General features: G+C 40.8%; 1 long non-coding RNA gene across 1 annotated transcript; it reads left to right on the forward strand.

Moving 5' to 3' along the window:
• Positions 1–18,951: 18,951 nt before the first annotated feature.
• LOC310673150 lies at positions 18,952–19,864 on the forward strand. Its single transcript, XR_014508881.1, has 2 exons — positions 18,952–19,103; positions 19,688–19,864. It is a non-coding gene; the product is annotated as an uncharacterized lncRNA (long non-coding RNA).
• The last annotated feature ends 928 nt before the right edge of the window (positions 19,865–20,792 follow it).

Genomic DNA, 20,792 nt, shown 5'->3' on the forward strand with positions numbered 1-20,792 from the left:
GCAAAGGGTCACTTCAGAACTCATTGGGTCCTGTAGAACACAACTAGATTTCCTGAAAGCAAATCACTTCATTTCGTAGCAGGCAAAACTGGAAGCCACCAGAAACTTGATTGCATTTGAAAATATGGCACTATTTGAAGAAATGATACCAGTGATTTGCCATCAACTGGTTGCAGTTAATATGGGTTTCTTTCAGAGGGTAAAAGAATACTGAGAAGAGGATTGTTAGTTATTGAGGAAGATACTTGGCAAAAAAATAATAATCTGGAATATTAAATATATTAGTTCAATGTTGGCATTAGCTATGGAAACAAGTCTTAAAATTATTTTTAGATAGTACCTAACACCTACTATATTGCCTTATGTCGCACACACAGGGAGACATCTTCTCCAAGCTGTTGGAGATGTGGGACCTCAAAAGCTAGTTATTTCCATGCGTGGGGAACTTGACCCACTGTAGAAAGATGTGGGTGGATAAGGATCCACACTGAGGAAAATCTGGGCAAAGACATGTACTTATGAGAGCTCTGAAGCAACTGGTGCTTGCTGCTTTAATTATGGCTAAGGGAAGGACATTGCACAGTACAGGGGCAATGAAAATACCTGTTTTGGGCTCACCACTTTATGGTGGTGCAGTACCAGATAGAGGAGCCTTCCTCCAACCTGGTGCCCTTTATGTAGATGTTTCAGACTACAGCTCCATTATCCTTGACCATTGCCATGGGGCTGATGGCAGTTTCAGTCACAAGCATCTGATGGGCATCAGGTTGGGGAATGCTAGTATCTAGGCTGAAGGTACCCAGTGGTCTGAGGAAAGAGAAAATCTGTTGATAATATCCCAGATAATAGCAAGCCACTCCTGTTTAAAACAAACAAGCAAAAAAACAAATCAAAAACCCCATCCTTGGAAACGGGGAATTAGAAAATGGCAAATGCTTTGAAGCCTTCAAACTGCTCCAAAATGAGTGCCATTTCACCAAGCTACAGTATTTTATTTGACAGAAATGACCGTGAAATGCATGCTAATTGCTCCAAAGCTTTAAGACGGAGAAAGCAGCCCTTGCTGAATTGAGGTTCACCTCCAGACTTTCTTTTATGCTCACAACAGCAGAGCCAAGAGGATAACAATGTGTAATGTGTCCGGCCCTCTTTTGCACCAAATTACTAGGATCATTTTCCCCCCAGTGAAAAAAAGGAAAATATGAAAGGGTAATTATGACATATTTTTCATTGTTTTCATGGAACCTAAGCCCCTAATTACTCAAACTATTTATAGGGTAGTTTAAGGAGCTAACAGATGTAATGTTTGGCTCTTTATTTCCCAGAGGCTCCATAGTTATGAGGTTCATTTCAGTAATCCCAGATTATTCTCTCATTTTACCTGACGAGTCCTTCCATTAACCTGCTTGCATTCAAAGCCCTTTTGAAAGAAAGCCACAGCATTTATGTCGGCACAATGCTGCTCAAGCAAAGAACATGCTAAGTGAGGCTGCTTCCAGACAGGCGGCTATTTTGTAGGGAAAATGAGCATTATCCGTCATATTGAAAGGTATTTCTTGCAGACCCAAAGAATCTATTGCTCTCAAAGCAACTTTTACATCTTCTTGCTAGATACGTTCAGCTGATTTAGTAGTAGTAGTAGTAGTAGTGCTTTGCACTTTTTAAATTAGAAAATGGTGTCGGTACTCAGCATGAAGTTGTTACAGTAAGTGCCATACTTTTAACATTTGAAAGAAAAAAAGGCAAACCTGGGGTGGGGAGGATTAATTGAAAATGATGGTTGCTATTATTACACACACACACACACACCCTGGAGAAGGCTCTTATTGCTAATCTTTGTAGCTTCCTTTCATTTCAAAGTGTCTCATTTTCTAAAGTTTTCTAAAGTTAACAAGCTAAATTCCCCTGCAGTGGGGGGGGGGGGATAAAGTTTGTGGCAGCTTGAAAGCATAACCTACTCCCAGAAGAGGTTTTATATGGCCCCCCCCTTCCTGTAATTCAACAGCACAGATTCAGGGGAAAGCTGAGTAGCATCTCTATAGCATCTTCCACGTAGGCCTGCTTCTCTCCCATCCAATCAGCAATTGTCTTTGCAACATACTTCACTAAATTTTGGTCTCCCTCTTTCTCTGGGAGAAGGCTTATGCTTTTAAGCTGCCGCAAACTTCATTATCAATAGGAGCCTTCTTCAGGTGTTACAATTAGAGGTTAAATAAACATAGGCATTGGTGGCAAATCTCTTGCCCTCCAGATGTTAATAGATGTTGCTCATCCCTGACTATGGGCCACGATGTATGTGGCTGATGGGGATTGAAGTGTTTAGAGGGTCAAAAAATTCCTCACCCCTGCATTAGTGGTACGCAGTAATCATGAGTCACATTCCAGCTACAAACTTTATATAAACCTACCATTAATATTTCCCATTAAGCCCACTCCCACCCACTCCCAAAAAGGAAAATACTATAGTTGGCATTTGGTGGTTAGTGATGCACAGCAGAACATACAACTGACCTGACATTAATTTTCTTATCTTCAGGGAGAGAATATGGAGGGGAAAAGATGGGACTAAACAGGCAAACAGAATCGGCCATCACTGTATGATGAGTTGGTTTCCTCATCATGATCAAAATGAAAAGCAATGGAACAATTCCTGTTTATTAGATCTGCTGCAACAGTAGATCTGCAACTTTATGAAACCTGATTTCATTCTGCCAACAGATGGCAGAAGTGCACCAACACATTTTAGCCATTCTTTCTATCCCATCATTTTCACTCGGTGAAACATGGGTTCCTAAATTTTTGAAACCTCCCAATAAATTACTTGAAAGAAATGGCATCTGTGGAATTCTTTGAGGCTAAATGGCTTGAGAACTGAAGCCTTAGAGGGCTGATGGACATTTACCCCTCTCCAATCCCTGTTTTACATTTCTTTGGGTACTACATGAATTAAACAATAGCCAACATAATGCAACTTGATGGAAAGGGGATTTACAGTCTCTAAGGTCAAGTTCATTCGCACAAGGGCAACATTTGATCCAGCCTTCCCCAACCTGGTGCCCTCCAGATGTTTTGGATTACAGTTCGCATCATCCCTGATCATTAACCATGCTGGCTGGGGCTGGTGAGTGTTATAGCCCAAAATATCTAGAGGGCTAATTATTCCTCTAGAATAAGTGCCTGCTTGCAGGTGATGTATGTGAAGATAATGGAATTTCTTTGTGTCCATGGCACTTGATTTATAATAACAGTCATCACTTGATGATGCATCTACTTCAGTGAACAGGCTCCAAGTAGACTATCTTGATACTACAGTGGTACCTCGGTTTTCGAACGTAATCCATTCCGGAAGACCATTCGACTCCCGAGATGTCCAAAAACCGAGGCGCAAAGGGCAGCTGGCAAAGCCAATGAGGAAAATTGGGGGGGGGGGGGGACTCAGCAGAAGCCGTTCAACTTCTGAAAACAAGAAGAGCCACTTCACAGAAGTCATTTCCAGTCACCGTTCCAATTTTGAGTCCTATATTTCATATATGACTTTGTAACTGCAAAAGTAGATTATTGCAATGTAGTCAACGTGGAGTGGCTTTCAATTTGCAAGGGAGCCACAACCAGTGCATGAAGCCCTGCCACCTTACAATGAATTTTCAGGAGCATGCTGCAATGAGCAGTGATCTCAGCTGAGACAGTGAGAACTTGTAGTCCTTTTGGGTGGCTGCTCCTCTGCTAAGTTGCATTCGTTTTGATGCCACAAAACCTTTGCATTTATAACTGGTTTCCTTACTTTCAATAATTCCTCATCAGAAGGCCCCAGACCACCTTCTGTTTACTTTTCTTTTTGGAGATGTATGCTATTCCGAATTTTATCTCAATACTCCAGATTTTCTTTATTTTGATATCATGACATTGACCCTCCCCAAGTTTTAAAAAAGGCTGCTGTTAACTTCGTAAGTCTTCTGTTGCGATCAATCCTACATGCTTGGCTTTTATGAATATATTCTTTTCCAAGTGTGTCATGAGGACATATTGTTCACTTACGAATTTTCCTTCTTGTTGTGATTTTTGGAATGTTTGGATTGATTTCATGTTAAATAAATAGATAGATAAATGTCCCTTTCCATTTACTTTTACCTGTCTTCCATATGCTCGTTAAACTTTGAATCTGAGTTATCATGGGTGCACTAAATGGCTAAGCCTTCTTTCCCAAACATCCAGTAGACTCAAGGGATAATAATAAGCAGGAAAAGGGGTGGGCACTGCACTCAGCAAGTAGAGCAGCTCCACGTTCCTCCAACTTGAAAAGAACTCAGTAATTATAAAGCTTTCAGCTCTACCACATCCACATCGTTCCCTGTGAGTAACCTAGCCATCCCCCTCCTGCATGATGTAGACACACTTGATCACATTTTCTCTCTCATTTGCAGCGGGATGGCTTTAGTCAGTGTGCTCTGTGCCAGGTTATTACACCACAAGCTCAGCACCCAATATGCTGAGCTATTTTGAGCAGCTGGTTGTTGACTATAAAACTAAGTGGAAGCAGAAATCTCTTACAAATCTGGTCTTAAGCATTCAGAATGATCTGCTTGCGGAAGAGCCACTGTTGGCCGCATATTTAATTGAGAATTTATGTGTATTTAATCACCCATGATGATACACTTAACTCTGGGTATGTTCAAGATGCAAGATGAGCATGCTATCCATATGCAGAAAACAAATTCAGATTAACCTCAAAAGGGTGTGTGTTGACATGTGCATGCACACACGCACACAAACATCTTGCCCAGAATTTTATTGGTTCAGATTCTGGGGGTTGCCAAGGTACTAACATGGAAGACATATGTTTTTCAAGTTATAAATTATAATGAGTTCCACCATGTTTCTGTCTCCCAGGCACAGTTATGGAGTACTAAACTGTACTAGAAGTTTCTTTCTTGGTTGAATAGAGCAAACCTGGATCATCATCACCATCAACGAAATTTGAGAGCCAGCATGGTTTCGTGGTTAGAGTGATTGACTACAAGTGGAATAAAATATTTCTTTTAAAAAACAAAAACAAAAGCATAGTTCTTAATATTGTTCCAGACTCAATATGCTAGGAAAGCCATATAAATAGCTTAGTCAGCCTTCCACAGCCCAGTATCCCCCTCTTTATGGTTTGGACTACAACTCCCATCTTCCCTATGCATTGGTCATGCTGGTTGGGAATAATGGGAGCTGAAGTTCAAAACATCTGGATGGCACCAGCTTGGAAAAAGATTGGCTTCAATCATGTGTTAGAATTGTTGGAACCTAATATAATCACACATTTTCATTCTAAAAAATTCAACTTAGAAATTCAACTTACTAGCATTATTGTTATGACTATTATGACTATTTATTTCTATTCTGCTCTTCATCCAAGGATCACAAGAGGGCTTACAATATAAAAACACAAAAATGCATACCATAGTAACAAACAATATCCCCGCAACACAGTTTAAAAGGCCACGAGGGTGCTGAATATGGGGCTAGCAACCACAATTTCCCCAGTATACAGCCTGGGCAAAGAACTGCCACCACCAGGGAAAATATAGTGGTCACATATTCAGCATCTGTGGCACGGGTTCTCGAATGCATAAACAAGGCATGACAATAACAGTGTCCCACATGCTCCCAAAGTAATCGCGAGGGCTCCAATGATGTGTGAACTGGGCCTAACATGTCTAAGTTAACAAGTGGCTCAGCTGGCAAATGGATACAGCATCAAGATATCATTAGGCACACCTGTGTCCAGAATGGCATTCAGAATTGAGGTGGACTAGGTGCACTGTGGAGGATTCTAGCTACCCCAATCCATTTCCTTTCCCTCCTAGAGTTTTTTCTTGTCATCATCCCCCCATAGCTGTCAGTTGGCATGCTATGACCATTGAGTACATTCCATCCTTACTGCATTGTTTCAGGGTTTCCTGCAGTTAGGGTTGGTTTCTAGAGTGGTGGGGTTTTTTTTGTACTTGTGCAGTCCTTGGGGTTCCCCTCAACCTACTGCTTCCTCCAGCTTGTGCACACCCTTTTGGTCACATATGTAACTGTGCTCACAGCCTGAATGTCCAAAATTGATGGAATAATGCCAGAAAAGCATGCAGCATGTTGAGAATCACAAGTTCAGTGGATCAGAGAGATCCAGGATAGCTCTACTGTACAGTGGTACCTCGAGTTAAGTACTTAATTTGTTCCGGAGGTCCGTTCTTAACCTGAAACCGTTCTTAACTTGAAGCACCACTTTAGCTAATGGGGCCTCCCGCTGCCGCCGTGCCACCGGAGCACAATTTCTGTTCTCATCCTGAAGCAAAGTTCTTAACCCGAGGTACTATTTCTGGGATAGCGGAGTCTGTAACCTGAAGCGTCTGTAACCTGAAGCGTATATAGCCAGAGGTACCACTGTATTGCCAATTTCCATCCACTGACCTATCCAAGCCCTACATTGTGTGAAGTCATGCAGTCTTATCCTTATTAAGAGCTGCTTGAAATTCAGAGCATTCAAAGTGTCAGCAGAAGGGATTACAAGAGAGATTTACAAGGCTGCATCACTATCATGGCCAATCATAACAAAAAACACTCTCTGCAGTTGACGCCAGTGTTTGGAATGGCCTTTGAAGTTAGAAGTAATTTGCATAGCTGTTTAAATTATTTTAAAAAATAAATGTAGGACCCGCCTTTTAAAATTGAAACTTTGCCACAAGGGCAGACACAAAATGCATATGTTAGACAATTATATAACAATAATATGAAAATGCATAAAAACAGTAAATAACATGAATATCACAAATACATATCCATTACTGTAACTAGCACAGATAATGCTAATCAGAGGGTGAGATGGCATTTAGTAATGCACACCACTTTTATTGCTGGATTAGTTGCCAGGCTGACTCGCAGGATCAAGCTGCAGCTTTTGACCAGGATTGTTACACACTGCTCAGGATAAAGCCAAACACAGTTTATTGACAAATTGAAAAAATCCCATTGATGTTCTGCACATTTTTCTGCATGATAGCAAATAACCACTGCTGCTGCTGCTGCTACTACTACTACTTTATTATTTATACCCCGCCCATCTGACTGGGTTTCCCCAGCCACTCTTGGCGGCTTCCAGCAAAATATTAAAATATTCATCAAATTCATCAAATATTAAAAGCTTCCCTAAACAGGGCTGCCTTCAGATGTCTTCTAAAAGTCCGAGAGTTGTTTATTTCTTTGACATCTGTTGGGAGGGCATTCCACAAGGCGGGTGCCACTACCGAGAAGGCCCTCTGCCTGGTTCCCTGTAACTTCGCTTCTCACAGTGAGGGAACCACCAGAAGGCCCTCGGCACTGGACCTCAGTGTCTGGGCAAAACGATGCTCTGTTAACACAGAGGAAGCAGGTTAAGTATTCCCACAAGCTGGATTTCACATTCATTCTCATAACCCATCTTGTGGTAATTGGAGATTCTTGCTGGATGAGCATAAACCATTGCGTGCATCAAAGCTGTTTTAGCATCTTTCAGTAGAATGGAGGGAAGACTACTGAGTTTGGCAGAAGGAGCACCACTCTTACAAGGTCTTCACTGGCTTTGGGAGAATGGAAAAGTGATTAATGACTATCATCAATGACTATCATCACGGAAGCTCAGCTCAGCTCAGCTGAGATTCAGTGTTTGGTCACAAATTCACTACTTGTTTTTCTGTGGAATCTTAGAAGCACAGAAGCATCTACAGTGGTACCTCAGGTTACGGACGCTTCAGGTTACAGATTCTTCAGGTTACAGACTCCACTAACCCAGAAATAGTACCTCGGGTTAAGAACTTTGCTTCAGGATTAGAACAGAAATTGTGCTCCGGTGGCACGGCGGCAGCGGGAGGCCCCATTAGCTAAAGTGGTGCTTCAAGTTAAGAACGGTTTCAGGTTAAGAACGGACTTCCAGAATAAATTAAGTTCTTAACCCGAGGTACCACTGTATAATAAGTGATTTATAGTGTTTTGATCAAGACATTTACATCTTGCTCAAAGCACTATAAAACATTCAATAAATGTGAAGCCTTTAAAGTGGTTCTGAATGTGGGTTAAAACAACAAACAGTACTTTGTTGTACTGTCGCTAAGGTATGAGCTAAAAAACACTATCATTCCATCTCTTCTAAATGCTCTGAATTGTTTTGTTCTTTGTTTTTGTTCCATCATTAATTTTATATATATATCTTTATTCATTTCAATTAAAAAAAGAGAAGTCTATATATACAACAATATTCAATACCAAAGCTGGAACAAAGAAGAAAAAAGAATTGTACTGACAATATTAATGAAATAAATGAAATGGACTGAATCATAAGTAAACTGGAGAAAATGAATTATTTACACTGTGACTATAAGTCAGTAATCCAATATTATTTACTTCCAACATTTTAGTCTCATCTTTCTATTAAGAAACAGATATGATTCCAAAATGGTAAGCAAAGACATAGAAACCTTACCCAAGAATGATAATTAAGTGAGAAACTTGATGAACAGTCTCCCCAGACTTGGTTTCAATTAGCTTTAAATTAAAACTATTTATTTGCCATTATGAAAAACACTGTTTGATGCTTATGACCGTTCTTTCTCCCTTCAAAATTCATGAAACAGCATTCTGTTTCGATGAGGGCAGTGGTGGAGCCAGAATTCTGTGCAGGAGGAGAAGAGCCTGAAAGCATGGCATAGTTCCATTTAGGTAGGAAAAGAAAGCTGTGAACATTGTCATTGTGACATATTGTGAGTATGTAGCACACATCCAGGTGTGGTGGTAGTTTCATGTTAATAACAGCTTCCTCAAAGAAATTAAAGAATGAGAATGCACTGACGTCAGGCAATTTTTAAAAAATACATAGAATAGCATGTACAAGGCTGACTATAGAGTCCACTGTGATTATTTCTGTCACAAAGAGGCAAAACATTCATGATTGAAAAAGGAAAGATTCAGATTCAGGACAGAGGAGAATAATAATAATAATAATAATAATAATAATAATAATAATAAATTATTTTATTTATACCCCACCCTCCCCGGCCAGAGCCAAGCTCAGGGTGGCTAACACCAGTAAAATTACAATAAAAACATAATAGGGGAGGGGGGAAACCATTTAAAATACAGGTTAAAAATACAATTTAAAATGCAGCCTCATTTTAATAATAGCCCATAGATAAAAACCATAAGGGGAGGGAAACATAAGGGTCAGACTGAGTCCAAACCAAAGGCCAGGCGGAACAGCTCTCGCTTGCAGGCCCTGCGGAAAGATATCAAGTCCCGCAGGGCCCTAGTCTCTTGTGACAGAGCATTCTACCAAGTCAGGGCCAGTACTGAAAAAGGAAGTAATTCCTCACATAGCATATAGCTAAACTGTGGGATTTGCTCCCAACTTGGATGGTTTTAAAAGAAGATTTGACAAATTCATGGAGGAGAAAGCCATCAGTGGCTACTAGTCACAATGACTATATTCTACCTCCACTGTTGGACTCAGTACACCTTTGAATGACATTTGTTAGGAATTGCAAGTAGGGAGAGAGTTGTGTTCAGGTTCTGATTGTGCGCTTTAATGGAATTTGGTCAGTCACTGTGACCAGATGGTCAATTTGCTGGACTAGATGGGTCTTTGGCCTGATCCATCAAGACTTTTCTTATGTTGTTAAAACACATAATCATTTTCTTTTGCTTTATTGTGTCCCTTGCCAATATGAATGATGTTAACATAAAGTTGCCATTAACTTTGAATTTTATCTCCCAGCCTAAGAAATACTCAGCTGCAGTTCAAATAAACTAGAGTAGCTGTTGCTTACATATCAGCCAAATATTATTCAGCATTAACTTATATGTGAACACAGTGTTTAAAACATCCAAAACATAGCTCTGCTCCAGGGGGATAGAGAGAGAACCAGAATTTATTTCCACATCATTTGTAATAGTCTAAAAAAAAATTTTGCAGAAGACAAAAACATTCAGGATTATTACCAACTACGGCTTCAACTTGGGTAACATTATAAAATGGCATCTTTAATTTTCAGCTCTTATTAAATTAATAACTCACTGCTTATGAAAATTGCATTTGCCATTTAATATTTCCATCTAATATGAACCAAGATGTGATTACTGTATGGCAATAAGCATACAGAAGTGTGACATTTCTAAACTAGATAGACCTAAAAGCCAAACCATACACACACACACACTTTTTTGGACCTTCAAGTAGATAAGTCCTCCAAATAGATGACTGTCCTCTGTAAAGTAGGACACCTGGCCACCTTAGCCAGCCAACCAGCAGCAGTACCTGACATCTTAGGGCAACTGGCAAGGAGCTACCAGTGCTGAATCCCACCTCTTCCTTTGCAGCCACCCACCACTTTCAATTTTCTACAGTGTTATTCTGTGGTATTATGGGAAGTTTAAAATGGTAGGATTACAGTGCCACTACCACTGGTACATCTGCTGAGAAGTTCCATCAGATGGCAAACCTGGAGCCAGCCATGACAAAACAGATGTACATTTGTAGTGCAGATATGCCCTGTGGTGTAGATACAGCTTTTACAAGTAAAGTGGGGAGAAGCATACAACATAATTTACCTGGGTTCCCGCCCCAAGCAGTGATTTAGTGACCGTAACAACAATAAGCTGAGTCTCCTTTTTTTTGGTCTGCTTCTTTATGTTTGTGTCTTTTTATTTTCTGAATAGGATCACATTAATGATAACTGTATAACCTACTAGGCTGGGGTGAGAAAGTGCAAATTGTGGAGTGGGGACTTTTTATTTGGGTCAAATACGTGGTTTTTTATCTGTGGTGGTGAATGTATTTGAACATTTTCACAAAGAATGGGTATTAAAGTGCATGCAGTGGTACTAGCTTTGCACGCTAGAATAAGTTGAGTGGTTCCTTCTTAATCCACTCAAAAGCTGCCCTCAGAAGAAAACCACTGCAGCTGCCCTTCTAAAATCTGGCAAGGTCCATGCTCCCCAGAAGTGACAACTTTATCTGTATATATCAGTGAATTCTGCTGCTAAATAAAAAAAGCTATAGGTATTTTCTTTTTTAAAAAATCAAATTTCAAAAGCACTCCACAGCCTTTGGATCTATTTATTTGTAATTTGACAGGCTTTATCCAAGGGGCGGGGGGAGTATGTATGTCTACAAATTTCATCCACTTCTGCCAAACAGAAAAAAATAAAATAATTTAAATTCCCCAGTAGTGAGCTGGGTGAGGGAGAAAGAAAGAAATGAAGTAGACTTGGATAGACACCAAAACAAACTGGGCAGCTTATGAGGCACATCAGACCTAGATAGACTGCTTCATGAAGCATCAAATCAGGGTCAAAACTGAATATTGCAGTTAGTGCACACCCATAGTTAAAAAATAAGACTATGGCAAAAGTGACCCAAGTTCAAATCTCCTGCAGTGAGGATCCTAGTTTAGCTGGCAATATTTGACATAAAAAGTCACCTAGCTATATATGCATCTGCACCAGATTTCAGAAACACAGAGAAAGCAGGAACTCTCTTAACTGAGCATCTTGTTTCTAAGTGTCACCTCTCCAATATTTTCCCTGACAGCTCAGAAACACTTTTTCTCAAATATTAACAGCACAGTCTTGTTGTCTACTCAGAAGTAGACTCAGAAGTAAGTTCCACATTGTACAAGTGTAAGTGTCATAGGACTGCAGCCTGTGATATAATGTACATCAAATACACTGAAGTGGAATATGTGCAACAATTAGTAATAAAAGCCTGAACTTTCAGAACATTTACATTGTCCCTGTTTTTAATAGGCATGGATAAATTTGCAGTCTCTGATGAGAAAGAAAGGAAGAGCTCCCATTAATGCAAATCAGATATTTTCTGAAGGGTTTTGAAATTTTTTTAATGACTGTTCAGCATTCTGGGATATCCTGTTTGAGTGAATTTTGAGGCTTTGGTGTATGAAGTAGCATTCTCTTTATTTCTGTAATTTTTTTACCTTTATGAATTTAAAAATCTTTGGAGAATATATACTACATAAAGGAGTTTTCGTCTCTGGAAAGAATGGTGCAATTCTGTATTGCGGCCACAAGAGAGAGCATGGATGTTGTTAGCATGGATTTCGTGAAAAGCCAGATTGAAACTGTTCTCTAGGAACCCAGGTGCTCTGATTTATAAAAATAACAGGCAATGGATACTTTAAAGAATGTTTTTAATGCCTATAGAAGTTGTGGCACAATCTTATGCATGTTCCATTGGAAGTCTGTGCAGCTGAATGTAAGAGGGCTTACTCCAAAGTAAGTGTGAGCAGGAATGCAGTCTTTCACTTAGGGTCAAACACTTTATATAGTCTAGCATAGTGAACAGAAGGACAGCCCTGCTGAATCACGCAAAAGGCCCATCTAGTCTGCCATCGTGTTGACACAGGGACTAGTTGGATGACTGTGGGATGCCCACAAACAGGACATGAGCATGACAGCACTTTCCCCAGTTGTGTTCCCCAACAATGACTATACATAGGCATCCCACTTCTGATACAGTATATAGCTATCATGGCTAGCAATCATTGATAGCCTTATCCTTATCCACCACCAGTGTGGTGTAGTGGTTAAGAGTGGTGGACTCGTAATCTGGTGAACTGAGTTCGTGTCGCCGCTCCTCCACATGCAGCTGCTGGGTGACCTTGGGCTAGTCACACTTCTCTGAAGTCTCTCAGCCTCACTCACCTCACAGAGGGAAAGAAGGGAAGGGAAGGGAAGGGAAGGGAAAGAAGGGAAGGGAAAAGGGAAGGGAAAGAAGATTGTTAGCCGCTTTGAGACTCCTTTGTGTAGTGATAAAGCAGGATACCAAATCTAAACTCTTCTTCTTCTTCTTCTTCTTCTTCTTCTTCTTCTTCTTCTTCTTCTGGTGTAATCCCCTTTTATAACCACCCAGTTTGGTGGCCATCACTAATATTGCTCTTGCGGTAGCAAATTCTGTAGTTTACAGCAAATTCTTCCATCAGCCCTGACTTGCCCAGCGTTCAGATTCGTTGGATTATGCAGTGCATAAATATACAGTACTAATATTTCTCTCACCCCCACCCCACTCATTTGCTTTGAATGAAGAAGTCCCTGGTTCAATCCCTGACATTTTACAGTGGGGCTGGGAATGTCTCCTATCTTAAACCCCGGTGAGCCACTGCCACTTCGTGTAGACAAGAATGAGCTACACTGACCAATTGGGCTGACCTGGTGTAAGCAGGTTTTAGTGTTTCCAACTGAAATGCCCCGAACATTGTAACCTTTCTTCGTAAGGGAGTTGCTCCAGAGCCATGATCATTTTAGTTGCCCCTTCCTGCACCTTTTCCAATTCTTGAGTATCCTTTTAAAGATGTGATTATCAGAACTATGCACAGTACAGACAAGTTAGCAACTAGGAACCCCTGGCCTGAATTCAGCTTCTTAAAGGACAGCATCTGACCCCATAGCTGCCAGTCCACAGGGGAGGGGAGCATGGGGCCTGTGACCATAAAATTTACCATCAACAACACATTTTGGCAGGACTGGGGGTGGGGTGGGGTGGGGTGAAGGTGGCTTGGTCTTCTACCCTCCCATTATTATTAAAATTGACTTTGCAGTAAAACTGGTTGATGATCAGGCAGTTTGTATAATATAACAAAATGATGTGCACAAGTACAAGTTAAACCTTATGATAAAATACCCCATCATATTGTTTTATGAGGGGGAACTAAATATTCTTAATCTATAAATCCAAGCCTTTGTTTATAATTGCTAGTATGTCCCAGATTTCTTCTAAAGCAGATAATATTTAAGAACGGCAGCTGAAGTACTACACAAAGCACACAATCATGTGCATGCTTACTCAGACTGGATCATTATCCTCTGCGGGCTGCATTCACTATTGGCAAATCCGGTGATGTTGGTGCCAACCTATTATGGTTATTCCATTATTTTGTTTTGAGCATTGAGTTTAAAAATGCAGTATGTCTTAAGAACCTGACAAAATGTCTTGGTTCAGCTGCCTACTATTCCAGGAACATGTTGTCTTCTGATCTCACACTCCACACAATGGCTGTGAGCACAATAGGGTTGCTACCCGAGACTCTCCTGCGCTATCATTTACCCAGGCAGCTTTCTTGGTAGCTAAACTATGTCCTGACCTTTAAGAAAATGCTATTTTAAGGTTAGTAAATTTGAAGGTAGCTACATTTGATGGTAGCAAGGAAATAAATAACTAGATTGCTATCTGACACTACTTTTCCAGCAAATCAGTGGTTTTCCAGTTCTGTGCTCTGTGACAAGGTAATGCCTACATTTTGCTTCAAACCACCCAGCACCTCTTCTTTGTTCCTAATGCTATTTATACAACAAATGGTTTTATTTTTCACATTTGCTTTCTGAAGCTAGCACTGACACCTCAAAGGCTGTCACACAGAAGAACGCAAAAACTGATTCTCCGTTGCCCCAGACGACTTAAATTACAGGAGAGGAAATTTTGGTTTGAGTGTTAGGAGAAACTTATTGTTGGTAGGATTCAGCAATGGAACCGATTATCTGCAGGGGATGTTTGGGTGCTCTCCTTTGTGGAGGTCTTCAAGCACTGAGTGTGACCAACTGCTGAAGATGCTCTAGCAGTTGATTTCCAAGGGGTCAACTAGGCAGTCCTTCAAGGCTCCCTCCACCTCTATAATTTTATGATACCCAATGATAAAACACAGTTGTGTTGTTTCTTTCTACATTTGAAAATGCATTCTTAAAAGTGATATTTATATTTTCAAGAACCATTAATGTATTTTGATTAATAGCCGAAAAGGAGGGCTACTGACTTTAGGTGAGCCATATTTTCCCCACCCCCCCCCACCCCCACCAGAGAAGCACCAAAATAATTGCCACTAGAAACACCAGATGTGTGTCACTAAGGTTGGGTGCTCTGGCAAATTTTGACATGGTGGCTCCTCCAGAGTAGTGGCTGTCCACATGAAACTGAGGTGGAATAGTCCCGTGAGAAAGCCATAGTACTTTATCCAGTGAATATTCAAATAGGCCCCCAGAGGCCTGTTTTCACTTATAACTCCCTGGAGCCCACAGGCAGAGGCAGAGGGGAAAGGTGCAGCTGTAATTTACACACCATAAACTTTTGTAGGTTTTATTCACCTCGTTGGCCTGATATTTAAACGACATCATATGGCGACAGTGTAATCTGGGAGCTAAAAGCACCGGCTGTTAGCCTATCCCTGGCCTATTCCTGGCGCGCCACACCTCACCTCACCGAGGAAGTTAACCTGACTTTTGGGAGGGAACCAGGAAGGCTGCTGATGGAAGGGAAATGAGAACCGAGGGTGCACATAATATAAACGAGTGCATATTTATACTACAGTAAAACCCAACATGCACAAGGTGTCATAGAGAGATGGATGGGAACCCTGCCAAAAAGAGCCAGCAGCGATAAATGACTTCAAGAAGATGAAAGAAAGTGTAGGCATCTCTTACATATACATCACATATAAAAGGCTTTTACCTCATGGCTCCTTTCTGAGGGGGAAACAAGGACCTTTGGGAAATATACCACAACAGAACAGTACTGTGGAGTTCATATAGCATCTCAACATGCTTTACAAGGGACTGAGTAAGATCTAAGGTAGGGAATGTGCCCTTCCCCATTTTTTTACTCTTCAGTCATTTGTCAAAGCCAATATCAGTGATCATCTCCCCCCAAAAAAGGAGCTGGAGGAGCATTTATTATTTTTTTCTGCTGAGGGCTACATTTCTCTAGGTTAATCTGTCAAACCCCATGAGCCAACAAGGGGTGGGGTGGGGCCAGAACAAAATATGGCTGGGGCAACAACCCCTCTCTCTCTCTCTCTCTCTCTCTCTCTCTCTATCTATCTCTCTCTCTCCCCTAGCCCCTTCTGAGCTGTTCAGCAGGCTGTTGGTCCTACTTGCCACAGGTCTGAACTGTTCACCTGCAGATGGCATTTGAAATTAGACAAAGAATGCTAGAAATAGATATTCCAACTTTCTTTCATATATATATATATATATATATATGTGTGTGTGTGTGTGTGTGTGTGTGTGTGTGTGTGTGTGTCTTTTTATTACAAAGCAAACAAATAAATAAGGAAAAGTACCTATAGTATCTCCACTTTCAATTCACTGAGCCTTTTTCACAGTTTGTTTACTATTTTTAAATGCTTTAGGCTAGTGGTTCCCAAAAAGGTTTCCTTGCACCAACCACTTAAGGATTCTCTTGCCAGTTATAACAATTGTAATATGCTGTGCAAGGTGCTTTGCTATGGTTATTGCTGCTATTATTATTTATATATTGCGTTAAGTTTTGAATTCCAAAGAATTTAAATCACAATACAGTAAAATGCAGTATAAGAAATAAAAGGAATAAAAAAAATACAGTAAAAAAGGAACTCCAATGTGAATATTTAATATGATGGATTTGCCATCTCCCATCTTAAGCCACAATCCACAGACACACCGTAGACTAGCTGGTTTGGGAACCTCTGCTCTAGGAAGCTTACAACAAATATTAAAATGATAAAATGTAAGAAAATAAACAATATGTATTAACAAAACAAAAAACAAAACAAGCAGGGGCACATCAAATAAGCATGTGAACTAGCCATTCTCTTAAACACTAGAAGGAACATTCGCTTGGCTGGCCAAATGGCTGCCAGGGGGAAAATGGCAAAAATAAAAATCATAGAACAGGCAAGGCAGACCTCCCTAGGTTGGGTATTCCAAAAACTAGACAAAACCAGAGAAGGGTCTCTCCTGCATGCTTCACCCCAGAACACCTCAAACATGAGTGGAACATGAAATATATTTTAATGAGCAGGCGGGTATGGGTGGTCCTTTGTGTATTCTGGTCCTAAGCCATTTCAACTATAGAGGTAATAATTAGCATTTTGGATTTTAAACCTATACCACAGTGCTCTGAAGTAGCAGGAGCTTCTAGACACTTTTTTCAGAGCCACCTCATGTGGCAGTCATCAAATATTGGATGTAACAGACAAAAGCATTCCTGGCAATGATTGCGATCCAGGGTGGGTGTATGGGTACATATCTAATTCTCTCTCTCTCTGTGTGTGTGTGTGTGTGTGTGTGTGGTGTTCTGGTTGCCCTCTTCCAAGAATGTCTAGAGGAGGAACCAAAAAGAAAAGACATCTAAAATGGTCAAGAGAAATAGACCATATTCTTTATGAATAATTTCTAAATGTTAAGGAACTTTTAGCTGAGGAAAAAATGGTTAAAAGAAAACAGTTATAAAATGGTATGTTCAGAGAATGACAAAATAATATTTATACTTTCAAAATTGGGGTTCATTGACAAGGCATACAAAAAGAATGACTCCTGAATGGGGTTATAATTAATTATTGCTTATTAACTGCAATAAGCAGTGATGGTGGTGGTCACTTGACCACTAGCAGATTTAATAATAGTAAAAGACTAAATGATTTTATGAGTGTTTTCTAAATACACAAAGAAATCTTACTGGTTACTAAAATACATATAAAATGCTTATATATATTTATATAATAGTCAAAACTGAAGCTGTCAGTGGCAGAGATGGTATCTCTCTCTAGTGAGACTGGGAACAAAGAAAGGGGAGAAGGAAATGGATACCATCATTTGACACTTTTATGAACTTTGCTGGATCCATCTGATGAACCACCATTGGAGACAATATCCTGTCTTGCCTGACTCTTCATTTGATTTATCATGGAACTCAGATATTCTTACTGTACCGCAACAAAGCTTTATGTGGGTTTGATAGCACGCTCACAAAAATTTGACAGATTTTTTCTTCACCCCTGAAACTTTGCATGTCGGTTAAAATGAAATGAAATGATCTCATAGGCCAGAGTCACAGCCAGAATAATTCTCCTGCAGAATAATCTTCCATTGGTCATTTCATTCCACATTAGTCCACTATTTTGAGTGTTCTCATTCTAATTTTAATCCATTCCTAGCATTAGATAGATAATGCAATAGTTAACTCCTTCTCATTGTTTCCAGGATAAAAATATGGTTCTAAAGAGATCCTCAACCAGATATGTTCTTTTTCATCTCTTTATTAATTGGATTTCTTTCGTGCCATGGAACCTTCTAAAAATAAAAATAAACACGCACACATACACACATTTTTATGGTAACTTCAAATGACTTTAACTCTAATGTATGTTGGTTGGAATGGTATTGGTTTCAGTAGAATTACACCTAATATGAATTTGTCCTTATAGTCAAAAGTCTGGAGGGTATGTGAATGGGGGCAGAGGGGAATGACGTACATAGCGGTTGATCTGGAGAGCAGGGCTGCAAACTGTTGTAGCTACACTCCACTTTTATTAAAAATGCCATTCTAACGAGCCCTAGTGGCCTCGGCGCATGGAAAATGGCTTGCTGTGTTTTGAATGGCACTAAGTAACACCCCAGGGCCTTAAATCAGTTCAAGATGTGTTGATGGCGTCTGATCTTGGCCATAGAAGGGAAATTCAAAGCAATATAGATTTAACCTATAGACCCTCCTTCTGACTGATGCTTATCAATAATGCAAGGAAAAGTGAATCCAGGAGATGTTTCATACTGTAGCTCATTGTTATAGCAATGTATTCTTATAAGTATTATTTTTGCTATTAAGTTCAGCAGCTGGCATAAGGAGCTTTCAGATGATAGATAGATTAGATAGATAGATAGGTGATAGATAGATAGATGATAGATAGATTGCCTGGACTTTCTTTCTGCATCAGGACAGTGGAAAATACAGCTACATGGCCAATGATAGAAACACATTTGTGCATTGGCTGGGAGTTGGAGACTGTGAGCCTCATCAGCTGCGATGTCACAACGTCCCTTTGTGTGAGGGAGGGAACTTCAGGCAAACACAATCTCACATATAAAGCTGCCTTAATAATGATGCTTATATAATTCTCTCTGAGAAAGCAATCCTAACCCCCTGGTTAGGATATGGCAGAGGGGCCTGTCTGCCTATCTCTGTGAGCCTCTGCTGCTCCCATGAGTAGGAGCCTTTTCTGCTCCACCAAAAAGCACCACTGATGATGTTCCTGGCTGGAGCAAGCAGACAGGGCATGGATGGGTTGGTAGGTCTATCATTCCATCCCCCCCACCACCACTTAAGATTGGTCTGCCAACGCTCCAGTTATTTCACTTGCCCCCCAGTTTGTCAAATGGAATTATCCCCCATCACCCCATGCACTGTTCTGGGAGTTCTCCTGACTCCCACACAGCCCATTGGGGGCGGGCAGGGTCCATGGGGGGAGGAGAAGGGGGAATGCCCGTTACGTAAGTGGGAGCCATTGCACAGCACTTCTGCTGATGGAGTCCCTAAGATGGATCCGGCCCAGAGTCTAAAATCACCTAAATGCATCACTGCTCCTTTCCTATTGAAATGACACCTTGAAAGTAGACTATATGTTATTAACGAACATTTGCTTCCTCCACCACCACCCTAACCTCTGTAATAGCAAAATGTCTTTTTTTAGAACATCTTCATATCATGATACAGTATGGAAGCCTTAGGCTAGTAAACGATGCTTTGAATTTCTCTCTACAAAGCCTTAGTGAAGCACAATTACAAGAAATCTATTAAAATACTTTTGAGATCCTGGCAGGGTTTTTTCCACACATTAACAAATCTTTTGCCCCTTTCTCTTCTGATGTCTAGCCAGGAGCACCACTGGCAGACAAGCCTTGCCTAGGTGGATTCTGATTGTTAACAAGAGTGGGAGCAACTACAGAGAGCTAGAGGGAGAGATGAAGTGGGTTGATGAAAGGCCGGTTTCCCAACAGATACCACCCATGTATGAGACAATGGGGAAATAAATAATCACTGTGAACATTACCAGTTTCCTTCCCGCACTGACGTCTTTGGCTAGAGTGTGACTGTAGTGCTCAATTATAGGATAATTACTGTTATTGTGTTTGTGACAATGAGTTGGTGGGAGTTGGGACTCTGGTGGAGGTAGGAACGAAGACGGAGGGAAGGAAAGAGGGTCTGGGGTAATTGTTGGCTATCCATCAGACAAGGCTGCCATTTTCTATAAATGAATCACAGTTGTTCTTCCCTTAACAAAGCAACTTCATAAATGGCCTCTCAGGGCAATCCCATATATGATTATTTAGAAGTAAGTGACGTCCAAGTGTGTCCAGTGAGGCTTACTCCCCTAGTATAGGGACACGGATGGCGCTGTGGTCTAAACCACTGAGCCTCTTGGGCTTGCCGATCAGAAGGTTGGCAGTTTGAATCCCTACAATGGGGTGAGCTCCCGTTGCTCTGTCCCAGCTCCTGCCAATCTAGCAGTTTGGAAGCATGCCAGTGCAAGTAGATAAATAGGTACCACTGTGGCAGGAAGGTAAACAGTGTTTCCGTGCGCTCTAGTTTCTGTCACGGTGTTCCATTGCACCAGAAGCGGATTAGTTATGCTGGCCACATGACCCGGAAAGCTGTCTGTGGACAAACGCCAGCTCCCTCAGCCTGAAGTGAGATGAGCGCCACAACCCCACATTCGCCTTTGACTGGACTTAACCGTCCAGGGGTCCTTTATCTTTTTTACCTACTCCCCTAGTAATTGTCTTTAGGGGCATTTATCAGTTAATGCTGAAGAATGTGAACAAAATGATGGACTCTGAAGATGTCCAGTGACCCAGCTGTTGCATTTTCAGTGAACTCTTTTTAATTTCAAACAAATCGGGTGGGTGGGCATTTAAAAACTAAACCGACAAGTGCAGCTACCTTAGGTGCTCAGTAGGCAGCATCTCCAGCATTGTGT

The sequence above is a fragment of the Podarcis tiliguerta genome (assembly GCF_965153285.1).
Source record: "Podarcis tiliguerta genome assembly, chromosome: 2".
In the NCBI taxonomy this organism is placed as follows: Eukaryota; Metazoa; Chordata; class Lepidosauria; order Squamata; family Lacertidae; genus Podarcis; species Podarcis tiliguerta.